Source organism: Prionailurus bengalensis, chromosome E1 (genome assembly GCF_016509475.1).
Source record: "Prionailurus bengalensis isolate Pbe53 chromosome E1, Fcat_Pben_1.1_paternal_pri, whole genome shotgun sequence".
In the NCBI taxonomy this organism is placed as follows: Eukaryota; Metazoa; Chordata; class Mammalia; order Carnivora; family Felidae; genus Prionailurus; species Prionailurus bengalensis.
Genome location: NC_057347.1, coordinates 17,321,847 through 17,343,581, shown reverse-complemented (window position 1 = coordinate 17,343,581; position 21,735 = coordinate 17,321,847). Strand labels below are relative to the sequence as shown.

The 21,735-nt window shown below is 38.2% G+C and overlaps 1 protein-coding gene across 2 annotated transcripts in view; it reads left to right on the top strand.

The window, feature by feature from the left end:
* The first annotated feature begins 2,577 nt into the window (after positions 1–2,577).
* The window catches only part of TAOK1 (TAO kinase 1), a 145,135-nt gene continuing 125,977 nt past the window's right edge, over positions 2,578–21,735 (top strand). The window contains exon 1 of one of the 2 annotated variants that reach the window (XM_043585574.1): positions 2,578–3,267. The gene's annotated coding sequence lies outside the window, so the exon portion shown is untranslated. The remainder of the gene's footprint in view (positions 3,268–21,735) is intronic. The other variant, XR_006298009.1, reaches the window with a different exon arrangement.

Here is a 21,735-nt window from a genome sequence, read left to right as displayed (position 1 = left end):
CTTATTCTAAGTATTAACTTATTTTCCCACCATTGATGAGTGTAATTCTCTTGTTAGCATACTATCTTAGAAATTAAACAACTGATACATTTTGCAGTATCAAAATTGTTAATAAGCCCATGTGTATGTACACAGATTTTGCAACTGGCCAAGTCCAGAATGTGGAAAGTTCTACAGGCATCTGATTTCATAGCCAAATAAACTGCGTACAAAAAAGAAAGAAAGAAGGAAGGAAAAAGGAAGGGGAACCGTTATACAAGAAAAGAGACATGAAAGACATCGCAATAAATCAAATGCAGAGTGCAGAACTTCAGATCCTGGTTCAGATAAATGGACTGTAAGAAGACATTTTGGAAACTATAGGAAAAACTGAACATGGATTGGGTATTAAATAATAAGAAGTTATTGTAAAGGTGTTATAATGATATTGTGGTTATGTTTACAACAAAGGTATTTGTTAGAGACACATATTGAAGTATTTACAGGTAAAATGCTATGATGGTTTACTACAGATTTACTTAAAAATACATTGGCGGGAAAAGGTAGTGGGAGAATAGGTGAAACAAAAAATGATAAAGTGGTGTTAATAGTTGAAGCTAGGTGATGGACACATGGAGGTTTATTATTACATCCCACTCCTTTTGTGTACGTTTGAAGTTTTCTATACAAAGTTAAGAACAAATGTTATATAGAAAAGCCTGTTTCCATTCCTAAATGTATGAAATAACTAGAACATTCTTGCTGTAAATTTCAGAAGAAGGGATCAGGTTTGGAAGGGGATCATTTGAGGGTAGGTGGAGGAAGAGGGGCCCTAAGGACAAGAAGGTATTAAGAAAACTGGTTTTGGGGCGCCTGGGTGGCGCAGTCGGTTAAGCGTCCGACTTCAGCCAGGTCACGATCTCACGGTCCGTGAGTTCGAGCCCCGCGTCAGGCTCTGGGCTGATGGCTCAGAGCCTGGAGCCTGTTTCCGATTCTGTGTCTCCCTCTCTCTCTGCCCCTCCCCCGTTCATGCTCTGTCTCTCTCTGTCCCAAAAATAAATAAACGTTGAAAAAAAATTTATTAAAAAAAAAAAAAAAAGAAAACTGGTTTTGAGTTGTGTTGAAAAACCAAGGAGGAACACAGTTTCAAGATGGAAGGAGTATCAACTATGTCAAATATTGCAGATGTCAGGAAGGAAAGGATTAAAATAAACTCCACTAGACACAGCAAGTAGGTCATTCTTGACCTTGGTAAGATCAGCTGCAGTGAAGGTGGGAAGACACAACTTTTCCAAGAAGCTTGGCTGTGAAGGGGAGGAGAGATGAAGATCCTAATCCTTCTTTTCCTCCCAAAGAAACTAGGGCATGTTTTTATGTTGAGGGGAGGTTGCCACTTAATAGCTGTTGACAATATAGGGGAAAAGAGTAATGACTGACTGACAGAGCAAAACCCCTTACTACAAGAAAGCATATTTGGAATAAATTATATGTATAACACACTAAAGTGGATGTCTTGTTTTTCTGATCATAGCCAGTTTACTTTCCTAGTTTGCTGTAACTTCTAGTAATTGTTCTGGAGTACATTTTTACGCATAAGTCTCACATATTTGTCTCACTGCTTACTAGTTGAAGAATCAAGATTTTTTTTTTAAGTTTACTTATTTATTTATTTTGAGATTTTTGAGATAGAACCAGTGGGGAAAGGGCGGGGAGGGGGTGGAGAAGATCAGAAGAGGGCTCTGTGCTGACAGTAGAGCGCTCTCTTGGATCTAGAACTCACTAACCATGAGATCATGACCTAAGCCCAAGGAGGCTTAACCTACTGAGCCACCCAGGTGCCCCAAGAACCAAGATTTTTTTTTTTTATAACTGCACTTCAGGCACACTTTTTGGTTCTTGAATAAAACTGCTCTCTTTATAGCCCACTGAAGGGAGTTCCTCTAAAAAATTTTTTCACCACACAAAAAATTAAAAGCTCTATTCGTTTCTTGCATCAGGACCCGTAGGACTCTTTAGTTTGTTTACTGCTCACGTTTCAACAACTTACCTTCACTCAACCTACTAAAAACTTCTCAAGAATTTGTCTCTTTCCTACCATTACCAACATACAGGGTGGTTTAATCTGTATTCGCAACTCTTATTACCGTTCCAAAAATTACTGTAAACTTTTAGACTCTCAAATACTCAACTATATACTGATGACGCTGACCAGTTTACCTCTGCATTCCACGGAGGGGTTGAATTAAGATGTGTAAGAATGGGATGTTCTACATGTCAGGGCAAGCTTCTTATTCGTAAGGTTATGGCGGGGGGGGCGGCGGATGTTTTTGGAAGAGAGAAGGAGAAGGAGAGCAGATAAGCTCTTCTTAGATTTCAGGGTGAAATGAATGCACCTGACACCCGCATGGCAGAAGAGTTCAGCCAGCTGAGCGAGACAGGGCTGGACTAAGGCTGGGACTCTGGGCCACCCGGGAAGACTCCGCCCAGTGCAAGCGCTCGCGCGCTCCCGAGAGGGCGCGCACGCGTACGCAGTCGTGTCTCGCGCAGGGTCGGGCCTGTCAGGCGGGAAATCTCGCGAGATTGGAGACTGGGATGACTGTCGGGAGGAGGGGAGTGGTGTCGGGGAAGGGGGGGGAACCTGGGCAGCGGCCGGGCTCTGTGGCTTCAGGGCTAGGAGAGAGAGAGAGGGAGGGTGGCAAAGGTAGTGAGTTGGTGCCGCCGCCTGTTTAAGGAGAGAGGAGGGGTCCCGCTTGCCTGCGCCCTTCACGGGCCGAGAGCGCGAGGCACCGGCGAACCTCTGAGGCCTCCCGGCCCCTGGGGACCCCGCCCCGCCGCCGGCCGGCCGGCCCGCGGCCTCTCTTCCCTTTGTGAGCGCCCCCTTTCCAGGGGTGGTGGTGGTGGCGGAGGGCTGTGCGTGGGCCCGCCCGCCGAGGGGCCGCGGCGGGGGACGAGAGGGCCTCGGCTGTGTGAGGACGGGAGGCGGCCGAGGCCCGGGCCGGTTCCCCCGAGGCGGCGGCGGCGGCGGCTCCCAGCACTTCCCCGCGCCATCTTAGCTGAGCCCAAGCGCTGAGGGCGCCTCCTCGACCCCGGTCGTCCCCTCGCCCCCTCCCCCCCTGCCCCTTGTCGCAGAGCTTGGGCTGGGCGGCTTGCTGGGGCTCCGGGGGGGGGGGGGGCGGCGGTCGGTCGCCAGGCCCCCTCCTCCTCACTCCTCGCCCTCCAGCGTAGCGGCTACCCGAGCGCTGCAGGGGGCTGCGCTTGCCTACTCCGCCCAGACCTGTCGGCGAAAGGGTAAGGGCACCTCTGCTTTGGGAAAGGGAGACATGGAGGGGGCGGGGAAATTCGGCCCACTCGGGCCTCTCCGAGTAGAAGGGATGTGGGGGTGGGGTAGGGAGAGAGACAAGGAGGGTCTGTGATTCTGTGGGTGGGGTGAAGAAGCTGGTGAGCTGGGCGCCCTCCCGTTTTGAGGGGCAAGAGCAATTACATTTCTCTTTCCTGAGGGTCACCGGAAGGGGTGGTGGAAGGGGATGTCTCGAGGAAGGTGTGGCTCTCATGGGGAGTCTGGGTTGCTGTGCACCCCGATTTAAAGGCGCGAGGTCCCTTTCCTTCCCTTCTGATCCCTCTGCTCCGCCCTCTCCTCCTTTGTAGTGTCTGTATTCTTGGGAAGGGTAGCCTGCTGGATGGATTCCACCCCCGCTCAGGAAATCTATACTCCTGTAGGGGTGATGGAAGCGTTTCTCCCCCCTACCCTTCCCCCTTCCCCATCCTTTAGTCTACTGCAATGCTGCAGAAGTCCAAGGCAGTTTCTTCATACACAGGCCCGTGTATACACTGAAGGGAGGGGGAGCAGGAGTGGGAAGTAATGGCGCTTCCCTTGGAAAGGTTACCCTTTTCCCTTGGTTTTAAATCGATAACAGTACCGGTTTAATATTCTTCCCCTGAGATCTGTCCCTGGGAAGCATATCTGTTCCTGTTGTTATTGTTGAGAAATATGGTCTCTGGAGAGGGACCCTGCCATGTTTGAACAGTTTTGATGTCTCTCTCTCGCTTTCTTTTTAAACACTAGATTGACATTTTGTGTGTGTGTGTGTGTGTGTGTGTGTGAACACACTGGGTTTTCACTGGGATTCAGATGAAATAATTTTGTACTCTTTCATGTCCCTCTCTTTTTTTTTTTTGTGACTTTTGTAGTTTTTGAAGAATTATTAAAGATTAATGCATACAGGCAGGCCGTTTAATGGACCTTCGTTCTCTTTGAGCTGTGAATTTTCAGGGTTAATGCTATTTGTATAACATTGAAATTGGAATTTTCTGAAAATGATTAGGTTACAAACCTTTCTGTGGAGATGCTTTGTTAAGGAAATGAAAAAGAAGACATTAATTTGCCTAATTATTCTGTGAAAGGATCTGTGTTATGTAGTCATTTTCCACTTCTTTTGCTTCATGTCATATTTATTTAAAAGAAATCATCTGGCTTACAGTAGTACTTGTTTTTAGAGTAGAAATAAATAAAAATAAAAATTTTAACATCCTAGAAGTGTGTTGCAAAGTGCTTTTTGTGATCAAAGAATAGTCTTGAAGTCTGCTGTTCATACTTTTTTTCTTTAAGTGTTTAGATTTACTGATGAAATGATTTAAAAATGTCTCATATATAGAAGTTCGTAAAATTACTTTTTTTTCCCAAAGCAGTGAAGACTAAAATATGTACAGATATGAGTTGTTTTGATATTTTACTAACAAGTTGCATTTGGTGTTTAAGCTTTGCTTAGTGGGTGACTTATTTTAAAATACCTCTGGATGTCATCTACATTTAATGTTACCCATCAGACGTTTTTTGGTGTGTTTGTTGCATTTTGAAACCTGTTTTAAGACAGGGATTTAAAGATGTTAGTAGTAGTAGTTTTAGGCAACAATTTAGTTTCTGTCATTTCATGATTTTGATATAAGGAGGCACATTAATGATATGTTAAGTCAGTTTTATTATTTTTCTTCGGAAAATGGAATTCTCCTTGCTTTCTTTATTTCGTTTTGATTTTTATCTAAATTTATTTTGACTTAAACAGCACTTCTCATTTGAATTTTTATTTCATGGCACAAAGCTGCCATGTGTGTAGAGTTTTGGTGTATAGAGTTTCTCCCTATATGGGAAATTATGCCGTAAAGTTTAATTCTGTATGTTGTTGACAATTCATATATATTGTCACGTATAAACCCAAGCATACTGCTCAGCAGAGAATGATTATGTTTTTGTCTTGGAAAGATGCAGGCAGAGAAGATTTGTCAGTGAAGGCTACAAAACTTAGAGAATATACACAGAATGTACGTAAACTTCTTGCTATACTTCAGCATGCTAGAACTAAGAGAGACTCTTAAGAACAAGTAAAAAGAAACCCCGTTTTCCATAGCTGGTAGGAATTCTAAAAGTGGTAAAAGTATCTTCTTTACCAATTAGATAAATTCATTATTAAGGAAAAACTGCCTGAGGGTTATTTCGGCTGACCTCTGATGCCACTGTCAGAGAATACTGAGAGCTGGGTTTGGTTGATTCCAGTTTAGTATGGTACTTAGGTTTCTAAATAGTTCATCTACAAAATGGCAGTGTACATCACTTCCTGTTCTTTCACAACTGACTCTTTCTCTGGATTCCCTTTTAATGACTTAACTTTTGGCATTCTGATATCTGATTTGTTAATTTCGTTATAATTCTCATGTTTTATAGATGGAAGAATTTCTAAGAATCAACTGGGTTTAATAGTCTAATATTATCTTGACAGTAACCTACCTTCCAAACTAAAAGTTTCTCAAACATATTTAAACTCTGAGAGGTTTTAGAGAAATAGAACAATGTACAGAACAAAAGTATGAGTGAACTGAATAGAAAATTATTACTGTATTTTCTATAGTATAGATTTGAGGAGAACTATGGATATGGCAGTTACTTGAATGTGTGTTAATATTAAACAACCTTTCTGTATATCGAGGCACATACATATTTGGTCCCATGTTATGTCAGTCCATTAATAAGAAAGAAGCTGATTAGTTATAGAACACCAGGAAGACTAAATGCTGTTATTAACCATAAAGAGAATAATTTATTTTAGTAATTTGCTCATATTTAGTGGATATAAATACATAGTAACTTCAGAAATTTTCTAGGGGCCAACAGTTGGCATTGAAATTAGATTTGAGATTAATCTGTTATTCACATTACCAGGAAATAAATTCTGGGTTTTTCATCTGACTGATTTGTGTATTAAAATCAGTTAATTTTTTCTTTGTATCACTTTTGGTTATCAGTAGTCTCTATTATAATAATTGCATTCATACTAGTTTAACCTTTTAGAAATTAGGAGGTTTTGGGGCGCCTGGGTGGCTCAGTAGGTTAAGCCTAGAGGCTTAACTCTTAACTCCTGATTTCGGCTCAGGTCATAATTCTCACTCCCCTTCTCTCTGCCTGCCCCCCCCCCCCAAACTAAATAAACTTAAAAAAAAAAAGAAATTAGGAGGGTTTTTTGGTATGTATTAACTGATGTTCAGAATCATGTATGAATGAGTCTTTTCTAAAAAGTGTTATTTCTGTAGTCAACTTCTTGCGAAAAATTGAGATTGATCTGTTAAACAGAGTGCCAACGTTACATTTATCTGCTTTTAGGTTTTTATACTTGTTATGGCTGGATTTTAAAAAATATTCTTCAAGATTTCTGGGGCGCCTGGGTGGCTCAGTTGGTTAAGCATCTGACTTTGGCTCAGGTCGTGATCTCGCGATTCGTGAGTTTGAGCCCCACATCGGGCTCTGTGTTGACCGCTCGGAGCCTGGAGCCTGGAGCCTGTTTCGGGTTCTGCGTCTCCTTTTCTCTCTGCCCTCCCCTGCTCACGTTCTGTCTCTCTTACTCTCAAGAATAAATAAACATCAATTAAAAAAAATATTCTTCAAGATTTGAAATTCTAAGATGTGAGAAAGATACAAACCTGTATTATTCCATTCCATTCCATTGTTGGGTTGAAATATTTTAATTTTTAGTGGTAAAAATTGATGTTTAATTTCATTAAAGATGTCTCAGACCTTCTAAAAAATCCACATGAATTAAAAAGTTGTATGGAGGGACTAGAAACAGTTCTTAAGAAGAAAAAAAATTTTTGACATTGTATTTTATTGTTTTGAGAGACAGATTGCTGAGTAGGGAAGAGGCAGGGAGAGAGGGGGAGAATCCAAAGCAGGCTGTGGGCTTTGAGCGGTCAGCATAGAGCCCCATGCGGGGCTCGAACCTATGAGCACAAGATCATGACCTGAGCCGAAGTTCGATGTTTAACCTACTGAGCGACCTAGGCACCTTTTTTTTTTAAGTTTATTTATTTAGAGAGAGAGCACACTTGCGTGCACATGCACACCAGTGGGGGAGGGGCAGAGAGAGGGAGAGAGAATCCTAAGCTGTCTCCACGCTGTAGTGTAGAGCCCAATGTGGGCTTGAACTCACATAAATACCTGGCATGTAAATAAAAGTATAGATATATAGCCTATTAAAAATGCCAATGTCAGTGTAAATAACTCATTCTTTTTAGAGTTGTATATTTAAAATTTTTTCCAATGTTTATTTTTTACTTCTTTTAAATATTTATTTTTGAGAGAGAGAGAGAGACACATACAGCACAAGTAGGGGAGGGGCAGAGAGAGAGGGAGACACAGAATTTGAAGCAGGCTCCAGGCTCTGCACTGTCAGCACAGAGCCTGACACGGGACTTGAACTGAACCCTTAGATCATGACCTGAGCTGAAGTTGGACACTTAACTGACTGAACCACTTAGGAGTCCCAGCGTTTATTTTTGAGAGAGAGAGAACAGGGAAGAGTCAGAGAGAGATGGAGACACAGAATCTGTAGCAGGCTCCAGGCTCTGAGCTGTCAGCACAGAGCCTGATGCGGGGCTTGAACCCACGAACTGGGAGATGATGACCTGAGTCGCAGTTGGCTGCTTAACCAACTGAGCTACCCAGGCGCCCCTAAACATAACTACTTTTAAGTGGCCTCTAACATCTTTAAAGTTGAAAAGGAGCTGATTTTTCCTTTTGACAAAATGCAGAGTTAGAAGAAGGTGAATTATTCTATTTAGAAAGACATGCACGGGGGTCTGGGTGGCTCATTCGGTTAAGTGTAGGATTCTTGATTTTGGCTCAGGTCATGATCCTGTGGTTTGTGGGCTTGAGCCCTGCCTTGGACTCTGCACTGATGGGTTGAGCCTGCTTGGGATTCTCTCTCTCTGCCCACCACCCTGCTCGTGCTCCTCATGCTGTCTCTCTCTCTCAAAATAAATAAACTTTAAAATAAAACAGAACTCTTAGAAAGATATGCAAAATTTAGTTTCTGAGAAAAGCAGTGACAAATAATGGAATGGAACAAAATATTCTGATTTGCAACCACTGATAATGATAAAACTGGCACGTAATATATCTTAATTTCACTTAATAATATTAGCTGTGTAATTACTTTATGTAACTTAAAAAAAGTTTATTTATTTTGAGAGAGAAAGGGGAGGAGGGGCAGAGAGAGAATCCCAACAGGCTCTACACTGTCAGTGTAGCACCTGATGCGGGGCTCAAACCGGGAGATTGTGACCTGAGCCAAAATCAAGAGTTGGTCGCTTCCAACTAAGCTACCCAGGTCCGCCCCCCCCCCCTTATGTGACTTTTTAAGCCTTACTTTCTTCATCTATAAAATGAATATAGAACCTACTTTACAAGGTTGTTAGGTTTAAATGGGATAACTTGTTAAGTACTTAGCATATTGCCTGATACATAGTAAGTGCCCAGTAAGTTGTTGGCTATCACACACTAGCTGTTTAATAAATGTTTGCAAATGAATACAGGGAGTCTAATATTTAACACTGAAGTGCATTCCATAATTTTGATTTGGATTAATACATTTGGAGCTGGACATACCTTTTTGAAAGAAATGATTAGAATTTTTCTTTTAAGTCAGCTCCACACTGAGCGTGGAGCCCAACTCAGGACTTGAACTCAAGCCTGAGCTTCAGAGTTGGATGCCTAACTGACTGAGCCAACCCAGGCGCCCCTAAATTATTAGAACTTCTAATTCTAAGAGTAGCTTACAAACTTTTTATACCTATAGTGGACTACTGGCTAGTTCTACAAGAGATATTCTTTTTCCTTTGTGGATAAACCTTTCCTAAATAATGAAATTTTCTTTCCCTTTTCTACTTCATTTGTTTATTTAAGAGTCATTTCATGTCACTCTTCCACATCCTGGAGCTCTTTTCACCTTCCTAGCTTTGAAGGCATCCAGAGTACTCCTGCTCTCCTAAGCTTATCCTTATAGGTTCCCTTTGTACATCCTTACCTTGAAAGTGGTTTGTATTCCACAATATATTAATTAACAGACATTAAATGATGATCATATGCCAGTAAGACATGATACCTGCCCTGGAGGAATTCTGTCTTTTCATTTTTTTCCACCTCCTGAATATTTTCTTAAACTAGATACTCATGAAAGCAAGGAATTGTCAGTTCCTTGGGATTGTCAGTTCCTCTAAGCTAGTGTTTTTCAAACTTTAGGTTGTGACTTAATAATGGCTAGTGAATTCAATTTAGTAAGTTACAATAAGTTTTTTTTAAATGAAAAATAATAGGAAATAATCAGAATGTGGTATGTAAGGGTAAGCATTCTAATGAGAATGTTTTTTTTTTTAATGTTTATTGATTTATTTTTAGAGAGAGAGAGAGAGAGAGAGAAAGTGTGCTCACACAGGGCGAGGGGGGCAGAGAGAGAGGAAGAAAATTTCAAGCAGGCTCTGCAGGGCTCAAGCTTACCAACCGTGAGATCAGGACCTGAGCCAAAATCAAGAGTCAGATGCTTAAGAAACTTCAGAGTTGGGCATCCCAACAAACTTTTTTTTTTTGGCTGTATCTTTATGTGCTCTGGATAACCAGTTACATTTTTAAAATATGTACATTCACGTTAGTTACCCAGTTACATTTTTTAAAAATTTCTTTTTCGGGGCGCCTGGGTGGCGCAGTCAGTTAAGCGTCCGACTTCAGCCAGGTCACAATCTCGTGGTCCGTGAGTTCGAGCCCCGCGTCGAGCTCTGGGCTGATGGCTCAGAGCCTGGAGCCTGTTTCCGATTCTGTGTCTCCCTCTCTCTCTGCCCCTCCCCCGTTCATGCTCTGTCTCTCTCTGTCCCAAAAATAAATAAACGTTGAAAAAAAAATTTAAAAATTTCTTTTTCAACTCATCCTTTCTACCTTTTTTTAATGTTTACTTTGAGAGAGCGTATTTGGGGGAGAGGTAGAAAGGGGGGGGCAGAGGATAGGAAGCAGGTTCTGCACTGATAGTGAGCCTGATGTGGTGTTTGAACCCACAAACCATGAGGTCATGACCTGAGCCAGAGTTGTATGCTCAACCAACTGAGCCATACAGGCACACCCCCTCCCCCCTTTTTTTAAAGTGTATATTTATTTATTTATTTTCTGTAATCTCTACAGCCAAGGTGGGGCTCAAACTCATGATTCTGAGATCAGGAGTCACATGGTCTTCTGACTGAGCTAGCCAGGCGCTACATCATCTTTTTATGCCTTTACTTTATGTGTTTACTTTTAATGCCTCTGAAGTATAATATACTTGTTTTTTCTTTTAATAAGTCTACTTCCAGTGTTTCCTGATTCTAGTCTCTAGTCTATTTGATAGTTATGTTATGCATATTTACCTTTATTAGGCTGCACATCTTGTTAGGGTACTAAGGACTCTGTCTAAAAGATCCTGGTAAGGGTACCAGCCATTTTGGGTGTGATGGTAACTTTTGAGGTGTTTATATTGGGGAACCTATGTTATTACATATCTAGAGTCATAGCCTGTGTGTATGAGTGCAGTTTCTTAGGAATTGCAAAATTTATTTTTTAAGGAAGGAAAACTTTTTATTTGGAGCATATTGAGAAAATGTCTTTTATTTTTATTTGGGGTATATGTGGATTTTAAAAATATTGCAGCATATATTTTGACAGGATTTGTAAGGTGACTATTTAAATATATTAGATAAGTATATTAAGTGTATTTTTAAAATTTCAGTGTGCTTCAGTGCATGACATTTTACCATATCCTTATGTTTTGGTTGATGTTTTTAGTCCACTTGTGGTAGCAGTTATGAGTCTCTAGGCTGTATTTTTTACTGATTTCTTCAAATTTATTTCCACTGAGACTGAGAAAGAAATTTCAGAAAAACTTGATGAACAGCATTACTAAACAAGGGGAAGGCTTTTCCTTTGGGAAAGCTTTCTCTCTTTGCTAAAAGCATCTATATTGTTGATTGGAAAGACTAAAGTTACTTATTTACCTGTAATTATACTTGATAAAGAAACTTTATTGTTGCATAGAAACTCTGTATGGTATGTGTGATAGTATTTAACATGTAGTGTTTCAGTAATCTCATGCTATGTAAATGATAGATGATGACTGTGATGTTTTATAATAATGGATCATCACATTATAGGAGTATGGTGTTTGTTGGTTTTGTTCCTGAGAATTTAAGGGTTCTGAGTCCCAGAGGAACAATATAATGTGCTTGTTTTCAAATTCTTTACTTTGACATATATAGTTGTTAGCGCTGATTTTTCCATTATTGAGAAAATAGAGTAATGAAAAGATCCTTCCTTTTATCTTCATTTTATAGGTACTGACAAAATGTTTTTGTGTATTATGTGTGAATATTCAAGTTCTGTAAGATAATGCTGTGAAACTTTAGAGTAAAAGGACTTCAAGAAGGAAAAGATGTGAAAGTTTTCTATTTAGAAAAGGAATGTCCTATAATAGACTTCGTTGCTAGCGATGGAAAGTAATAGAATTTGGGTATCTCTTCGTTTATGTGACATTTTGGTTGAACTAATTACACATATACATACAAATATATAGTGAATTGGTTGAAGAGAACCACTATATTCAAGAATAGCATGGTTTTAGAAGAAAATAAAAATATTGATATGTGAATTTCGTTTTTGTAATATGTATTAGATAATACAGTAAATTAGAAGAATAAGTTTTGCAAGAGAGGCTTATAACTATAGTAAAAGTTGTTATCCCAAAATCCTAAATAAAGGATTGTTACCAAATGAAATTTTTTCTGTCACTGGTTGAATATATAGGAAGTAAGTGCTATTTATTATTTAATAAAAAATAAATGATAAGGGAGATGGGAGTATTTTGGTTTGTATTTTACTTTGTTTTTGCATTTGGTAGTTTTAGTATTGGAATTGAATTAGATTTTGTGCCTGTAAGGAGGGCCAAAATGATATTTGAAAAAAACATGTTTTTAATCCACAAGAATGGACCTACTTTGAAAGTTGTATGTTTTGAGAACTTTGAGTAGGAATCAAAGAACTTTTATTTACCATATTTGGAATGTAGATACTTCAATAATGTATCTTTCTTTCAAAAATTTACCTTCAGTTGGATAATTAGCCTCCTGATATTTTACTCTAAACAACTAAATTTAACAGGTCATCTGATTCATTTAAAAGTCTTGAAAGTGCAGATCTTCATTCAACCTTCTACGTGATGGTGTGGAATATATTAGGGTAGGAATGGTAAAACAGGTACAGTAAGCAAACACCTAAAATATGTCTTATGACTCTTTGAGGTGGTACATCCAGTCATTAACAATAAAATTCTGTTTTTGAGATATGAAATGTTTATTAAATAATAAAAATGTCTATTTTTTGACATTAATTTAAGGTGCACTGTTACTCTGTTAATATAAATTATATTGGATTAAAGTTAGGATTCTGGAATGGTATCCTTAAATTTTAGTATTAAATTTTTTATTTATATTTTTAAAATGTTTTATGTTTATTTTTAAGAGAGAGCGAGGCGGGGGAGGGACAGAGAGAGGGAGACAGAGAATCTGAAGCAGGCTCAGGCTCTGAGCTGTCAGCATAGAGACTGATGCGAGGCTCAAACTCACAGACTCTGAGATCATGACCTAAGCTGAAGTCAAGATGCTTAACCGACTGTGCCACTCAGGCGCCGCTTTTATTTTTATTTTTAAGTAATCTCTACAACCAGCATTCAGGCTTGAACTCCCAACCCCGAGATCAAGAGTTGCATGCTCCACCAACTGAGCCAGCCAGTTGCTCTGGTATTCTAAATTTTTGTATCCATTATTTTACTTTGTCTTAGGTGGTACTGTGTGATAAGATGAAAACATTTTTTTGAAACAGTGTTCTTTTTTTATTCCTTTTGATGCATAGTGATTAAGCTATTTGGTATACTCATGCTTATCTTAGTATGGAAATCAATTTTCACTTAACACTTTTGAGATACTCAGGTTATAACTTTTGATTTGTTGGTATATACTATGAAAACACCAAATCAAAATAGTAATTGATGAAATTTGAATTTAAAGACTACCAGCTTAGGGCACCTGGCTGACTCAGTTGGTAGAGCATGCAACTCTTGATCTCAGGGTTGTGAGTTTGAGCCTGTGCTGGGCGTGGAGCCCACTTTAAATAAATGAAAAAATATCTTTAAAAGAAAAAAATAAATAAAGACTACCAGTTTAGCCAGTACACTATGTAGCTTTAGGTTTATTTTAATTAAAATGAGATTCATTAATAACACATGTATTTATTATATATTTTGAGTCCTATATTCTAGGCACTGTGTTTATCATAATGACATCTATTTATTATACATTCAAGTGCTATTTGCTAGGTGCTGTGCCCGGATACAAAAAATGAGTTAAGACTGGATTCCTCCTGTAGTTCAGTTTAGTTAGGGATATAGACTTGCAAATAGGTATATACAATAATTCAGTGCAAGATTTCTCAACCATGGCAGTATTGACATGTTAGGGAGGATAATTAATTGTTATGGGGGGGATCTGTGCTGTGTATTATGATATTTTGCAGCATTTCTGGCCTTTACCCATTAGATGCCAATAGCACTCCCTGCCGCATGTGACAATCAAAAATGTCTAGACATTGCTAGATGTCCCCTGGGGAACAAAATCACTTCTGATTGAGATGCACTGGTTTAGTCAATGCTAAGGTTATGGGAAGTGGAATGTACAAAGAGCTGTTATAGCAAAAGTAAAGGTAGAGTTTAATGATGTTCAGAAAGCTGGAATGAGCCCTGAGGGAGTGTGATTTTATCTAGGTCTTAAAGAAAAGTAGGACTGGAAAGGATATCAAATACCTGAGAGCATGAAAGATCAATACCTAAGAAAGGGATTCATAGTTTGTGGCTATAGGTTATTTATAGGGTTAGGGATGGATATTTGGTAAAAAATTACTTTGGGGCCATCTTAGTTCTTTTAACTGTTTAATTGAGGCATAATTAATGCACCAGACTGCATAAATATGAAGTGTAACATTGTTGAATTTTTGCAGATGTATACAGTCATGTAATCACCATGCAGAATATGAAACATTTTTAGCAGTTCTTATAGTTATTTTTTGAAGGACCATTTTTGCTGATGTGAGAATCATATAAAAGTAGGAGTGTATTAATCAGATTTGTGTTTTGAAAAGATTACTCTGAAGGTATTATGGAGAATAAATGGGCAGAAATTATATGTAGGAAGATTGGTTAGAAGGTTATTACAGAAGTCTAAATAAGGAGAGCTGACATGATGGATTTGAGAGACATTAAGGCAGAAAAATTGATAGGATAGGGGTTTACTAGAGGTAAGGGAAAGGATGTGTTGAGGAAGACTTTGTAAGCAAACGAGAAAGATAGTGATTTTGGCTTTGGTTGTATATTAGGAGAGACTAGGTTATGTTGTGGTAACAAACAGTTCAGAACTTTTAGTGGCTTTTAGCAGGACATTTTTTTGCTTGACATGCTGTATGTATAGTGTGGGTTGGTGGGGGCTTCTGCTTGTTCTTGCTATGCAGGGTCTCAGACAGATAGAGGCTCCATTTTAACACATTGTTCGCAATCTCCATGGCAATAGAAAGGAAACTTGCTAATAACTCACTGGCTCTTAAAGTGTCTAGAAGAGGGTCATGTCATTTTGGCTTATTCATTGGCCAAAACAAATCCCATGGTCTTAACAGATTACACAGAAGAGGTAAGGAAGTGCAGTCATACTGTGCATTCTGAAGAAGAGAACTGAAATATTTCAGCCATAGTAAATATTTGCTATATGTTGAGTTACAGCTTATTTAGTCTTTTAAATAGTTAATTATGTTGAAATTTATGATAAGAGTTTTAGTAGTAGTAGAGCTGCCAGTTACTGAACATTTATTTGTGTGTGTGATACTTTAAGATATATTTTTGTTTTAATCTTTTACAACATTTCTGCAAGGTAGGTGGCAGCCCCATTATATAGTGGGGAAACCGATGCTTGAGGTTAAAGAACTTACGATTGTGTAGCCAGTAAGTAATGGAGCCAGGAATATGTCTGTAAAACCTGAGCTAGTTGTACTCTACCAGGTTAAGTAGAATCTACATGGCAGTAGGGTAAAGGGAGGAAAAAAACTTTTTGACTAATCAATCACATATTGCTAACTAGACTTAATTTTTGGAAAAGATTTTGCTTTTAAGTAATCTCTACACCCAGTGTGGGGCTCAAATTCACAACCCTGAGATCAAGAGTTTCACGCTCCACTAGCTGAGCCAGCCTGGCAGGCACCCCTAGACTTAATATTGTTAATTAGACTGAAGTGAATTAGCAGTGGTGTTCTTCCTGTAAATGACATTTCTCCAGAATGTTACTGAGATTTCACAAGTTTAGAGTATTTCACTACATTTTAAAGACTCAAAGATTAAAAGCTGCTGTTTTGTATTCATTAATTCTCTCTTTTTACCACCTTCTGATATCTGCCTATATCATAACAGAGTTATTAATGTTTGAATATGAAAATTTTTCATTACTTCTTTGTACGTGAAATACTAGTATATGCAGTTTATTTCTCTATTTCTTTTCCTTAGTGAGAATTTCCTTTCAGGTATGGGAATTACTAGTCTTGGGGTATTGATAATTAGAATTAGAGGGAATGTGGCTGTTGGGAATAGAAAAGTCAAGGAGAAGGCTGAGTCAGGATTTTATAAAAAAAACTTTAGTAAAGATTAAAGGAAATAAATCTGATTTGTAAAACTGTCTTCCAGCTTCTAATGAGGCAAAGAAAGAGCTTATCTTTTAGAGGCTAATAGTACTTTTACATGAAGTTAATGGACAGAGCTAAGAGCTAAGGCTCTCTATAATGGCAAAGGCCTGTGAGAAGTAAATTAGTCAAAGTATTTCCATCATACTTGCATCTTGGCACCACGGTTGTCTTTGGGAAATCATCAGCTTTTGCCTTAAAGTTGGAAAAGGCCTTAAATAATGGAAAGAGGTTAAGTTATTTAGAATAAGTTATAACTGTTCATGGTATAAAATTTAGAATATACAGGGGTGCCTGGGTGGCTCAGTCGGTTGAGTCCGACTTCGGCTCATGTCATGATTTCACAGTTCGTGAGTTCAAGCCCCACATCGGTCTCTGTGCTGACGGTTCAGAGCCTGGAGCCTGCTTCAGATTCTGTGTCTCCATCTCTCTCTCTCTTCCCCTCCCCTGCTCATGTTCTCTCTCTCTCAAAAATAAACATTGAAAAATTAAAAAATAAATATACAAAAAAGATATACCATGGAAAGTAAGTTATCCTTCCATGTCTATCCCCTTCCCACACTGTACCCCTTTGTATAAGCAATCATAATTTCTTATCTATCCTTTCAAAGATGGTTGGTATTAAACATTTGAATGGTGGATTAGGCAGGAGGAGAAAAACCTCCTAGTATGCATGTCTGCAGAACAGCAGTACACATTTACAAGCACTTCAAATGAGAGACATGAAAAATTTAGAGTTTAGGAGCATCTGGCTGGTTCAGTCGGTAGAACATGCAACTCTTGGTCTTGTGACTATAAGTTCCAGCCCCATGTTGGGTGTGGAGACTACTTAAAAGTAAAATATCTTAAAAAAAATTTGTAGTTAGTAAATTACCTGTATGGTACACATGGGAAACTTAGGATATGTAAATGTTATTGGTATTTTTTAGCAATTTAGTGTGTGCAAAAATATGCAAAAAATTTTCTAAGAGCATAAATATACCGGTGATCTTAGTCCTCCTGATCTTGTTTGCTTTTTTAATATTTTAAGTGCCAAAAAAACATCAATTTTTTTATTAGGTCGATTTTCAGGGAGCAGGACTTTGAGTTTAGAGAGAGACTCGGGGTGCCTGGGTGGCTCATTCGGTTAAGCATCCGACTCTTGGCTTTGGCTCAGGTCATTATTTCACGGTTCATGGGTTTGAGCCCCTTGTCCAGCTCTGCTCTGACAGAGTGGAGCCTGCTTGGGAGTATTTCTCTCTCCCCTCCTCTCTCTCCCCCCTTCCCCCTCTCTGTCCCTCCACCCCCAATAAATAAATAAACTTAGAAAAATGTTTTTGAGAAATCTCAAGGAGAATAAATATTCATGTGTAGTTCTAAATGTCTTCCTTGTAATGCTTAGTGCTATTTATTGTCCCCTTCTTAAAAATTTTATTTTACTGGCCCCTTACTCTAAATGTCTCCAAATGCCTGCCTGAGATGTCTTGTATTTCTTCAATATTCATAGATATGCTAGTTTCAACACATATAAAATGAACTCATCTTTTTCATTTCCCCTTGCAAAAGGTTCCCCTTATTTACCAGTTTCAAAGTTAATAATGTTTTTTTAGTCAGCGTTACCAAAGTATAATTTACTTGCAGTAAAATTCACAAATTTTTAGTGTTCAGGTAACCGTCACCCTAGTGACAACAAAGAGCATTTTTCTGTTCCCTGGAAATTCCCTATAACCCTTTGCAATCACTCACTCTATTCCTAGGCAGCCACTGATGTGATTTCTATTACTATGAATTAGGTTTGTCTTTTCTAGTTTCATAGAAATGTAATCATACAGTGTGTATTGTTGTTGTTGTTTGTATTCTTTTGGCATAATGTCTGTGGTATTTATGTTGTTGCATGTATTATGGTTCATTTCTTGTATTCCTTAGTACTATTCCATTGTTTTGTTATACCATAATTTATTTATCTGTTTACTTATTGGTATTTGAATCATTTCCAGATTTTAGCTATTACAAGTAAAGCTGTTATGAACATTTGTGTGCAAGACTTTTATGGCCATTTATTTTTATTTCTGTTAACCTTTCTAAAACCTTGCAAGCTAGAAACTTTGGGATTGTTTTTGATTCTTTTAACCTCTATTCTCACCTGTATTCATCCAGTAGATTATGAAGTTATGGGTTTTTTTCCTTTGGAATATGTTTTATTCTTCGTTCTCTTTTCCAAGTATCTTTAACATTCTTGTGAGAACGTAAGTACTTTTTATTTTGTGAAGCCTTATTTCAGAGTAGAAGATCAAGGGTGATGTAGACGGTGCCTTTCTGAGTGAGGTTTATAGTTAGGTAAGATTGCAGACTGAAATTGGTGAGAGGATGATGCTGACTTTGAAGTTTCATGATGGGGCAAAGAAATGTTACTGTTGGTCTCTGGTTTTGTAGAAACCAAAGAGAATGCCAGTTGTGAGAATGCCAGTTTTAGTGAGAATGCCAGTTTTAGTTTGTCTTCGTTTTTGTTTTGTTGTATATTCATAGGTATGTATGTTATGGTAAAAAAAATAAGTTTATTATCATGGGGAAAGTTCTCATTGCTGTGTGACCTTGAGCAAATTACTTAACCTTTTTGGGCTTAAGTTTCATCATCTGTAAAATGAGGATAATAATAATACCTGTCATGTAGAGTTATGAGAAGGATTAGATGCATTATTATATGTATAGTTAGTTCTTAGAACAGTACTTGGTATAAAGTGTTAGTATTATTACCTTGAGTCCAAGTTACTTTATTATTTTATTTTAGAGAGCGCACGAGCAGGGGAGTGGGGCAGAGGGGGGAGAGAGAGAGAGAGACAGAGAGAGAGAGAATCTTAGGCCCCATGCTCAGCGTAGAGCCTGACGTGGGGCTTGATCCCATCCCTTTGGGATCAAGACCTAAGCCGAAATCAAGAGTTGGATGCTTAACTGACTGAGCCACCCAGGTGCTCCAATTCTAAATTACTTTAAGGGCTATTTTTTCCTTTCCCATTTCAGTTCCTCTTACATATTAGTGTGATTTATCTCCTGACAGACCACTCTTCTGTTAACTGTTCAAACCTACAAAGGCACTGTATTATGTGGCAACTATTTGTGGGTCTTTCTTTCAATTGTGGTAAAATATACAAATGGTCAGTTATACAAATGAAGTTTTACAGATGTACCTATCACTCAGATTAAGCTAGAAAAAGTTTCTAACATTCCAGATTATCATAAATTACTTTTGCAAATATATCTTTTTTTAAAAATTGAAGTATAATTGACATATAACATTATACTAATTTCAGTTATACAACATAATGACTTAATATTTATATAGCAAAATGATCACCACAATAAGTCTGGTTAACATCTGTCACCATACAAAGTTACAAATACTTTTTTGTTGTGATGAGAACTTTTAAGGTCTGGTGTCTTAGCAACTTTTAGATATGCAATACAATATTATTAACTATAGTATGCTGCCTTGATAACCATCAGTCTGTGCTCTGTCTCTGTAGATTTATCTGTTCTGGATATTTCATATAAATGGAATCATATAAAACCTTTTGTATCTGGCCTTTTTCATTTAATATTATTTATTTAAAAATTTTTAAGTGTTTATTTTTGAGAGAAAAAGAGAGCACAATCAGGGGAGGGGCAGAGAGAGGGGGACAGGGTATCCTAAGTGGGCTCTGCACTGACAGCAGAGAGCCTGATGCAGGGTTTGAACTCATAAATCGTGAAATCATGACCTGAGCTGAAGTTGGACACTTAACCAAATGGGCCACCCAGGTTCCTCTTTCACTTAATGTTTTAGAGGTTCATCCACACTGTAGTTTGTATTGGTACTTTATTCCTTTTTATGGCTTAATTCTACTTGATTGTATGTACATACTACAGTTTATTCATTCATTTGTTGGACGTTTGGGCGATTTTTACCTTTGGTTGTTGTGAATAGTGCTACAATGAACATGTGTGTGTGCACATGTACTTCTTTGAGTACCTGTTTTCAGTTCTTGTGGGTATATACCTAGGCGTGAAATTGCTGGGTCATATGGTAATTCTGTGTTTTAACTTTGAGGAACTGCCAGGTGTTTTTCACAGAGACTAAACTACTTTATGTTTCCACTAGCAATGCACAGGGATTTTGGTTTGTCCACATGCATTCCAACAGTTATTTTCCGTTAAAAATTAAAAAAAAAATTATAAGCCATCCTACTGTGCATGAGTGCTACCTCTTTGTGGTTTTGATTTGCATTTTCCTACTAAGGACATTAACCATCTTTTCATTTGCTTATTGGCCGTTTGTATATCTTCTATGGAAAAATATAAAACTTTTGATTCTCAAAGAGGTATGCTTAAGTTACCAAAAAAAAAAAAAAGTCTGGGAAGATACAAAATATTTGGTGTTACTATGTAATTAAGTGCCAAACTGTTTGGTACAAATACAAAGTACTATGGGTAGTTAAAAAGAAGAGATTGTAAAACAAAAAGAAGGGATATGGTGACACTAGTTTAAATTTTCTTAAGAGTATGACTCCTTCCAACATTATATATAATTAGAAATGTTATCATATTTTATTTTGTAATTTAAATTTTAGTTAACGTACAGTGCAATATTGGTTTCAGGAGTAGAATTCAGTGATTCATCACTTACATGCAATACCCAGTGCTCATCACAACAAATGCCCTCCTTAGTACCCATCACCCGTCTAGCCCATCTCCCACCCACCCACCTCCCTCTGTCAGCCCATAGTTAGTTCTCTATCATTAAGAGTCTTTTGTGGTTTGTTTCCCCCTCTTTTTATTTTCCTCCCCTTCCCATGTATTCATCTATTTTGTTTCTTAAATCCTACATATGAGTGAAATGATATGGTATTTGTCTTTCTCTGACTTATTTCACTTAGCATAATACATTCTAGCTCTGAGCATGTCATTGCAAATGACAAGATTTCATTCTTTTTGATGGCTGAGTAATATTCCATTGTGTATATACCACATCTTCTTTATCATTCATCAGTTGATGGATATTTGGGCTCTCTCCATAGTTTGACTATAGTTGCTAATGCTGCTATAAACATTGGTGTGCATGTACCCCTTTAAATCTGTATTTTTGTATCCTTTGGGTAAATACCTAATAGTGTAATTGCTGGGTCCTAGGGTATTTCTATTTTTAGTTTCTTGAGAACCTCCATACTGTTCTCTAGAGGGGCTGCACCAGTTTGCATTCCCACCAACAGTGCAAGAGGGTTCACCTTTCACCACATCCTTACCAACACCTGTTGTTTCTTGTGTTGTTAACTTCAGCCATTCTGACAGGTGTGGGGTGGTATCTCATTGTGGTTTTGATTTATATTTCCCTGATGATAAGTAATGTTGAGCATCTTTTCATGTATCTGTTAGACATCTGGATGCCTTCTTTGGAAGAGTGTCTATTCATGTCTTTTGCCCATTTCTTGACTGGGTTATTTGTTTTTTGGGTGTTGAATTTGATAAGTTCTTTATAGATTTTGAATACTAACCCTTTATCAGATATGTCATTAGTAAATATCTTTCTCCCATTCCACAAGCTGCCTTTTAGTTTTGCTGATTGTTTCCTTTGCTGTGCAGAAGCTTTTTATCTTTTTTTTTTTTTTTAATTTTTTTTTTCAACATTTATTTATTTTTGGGAC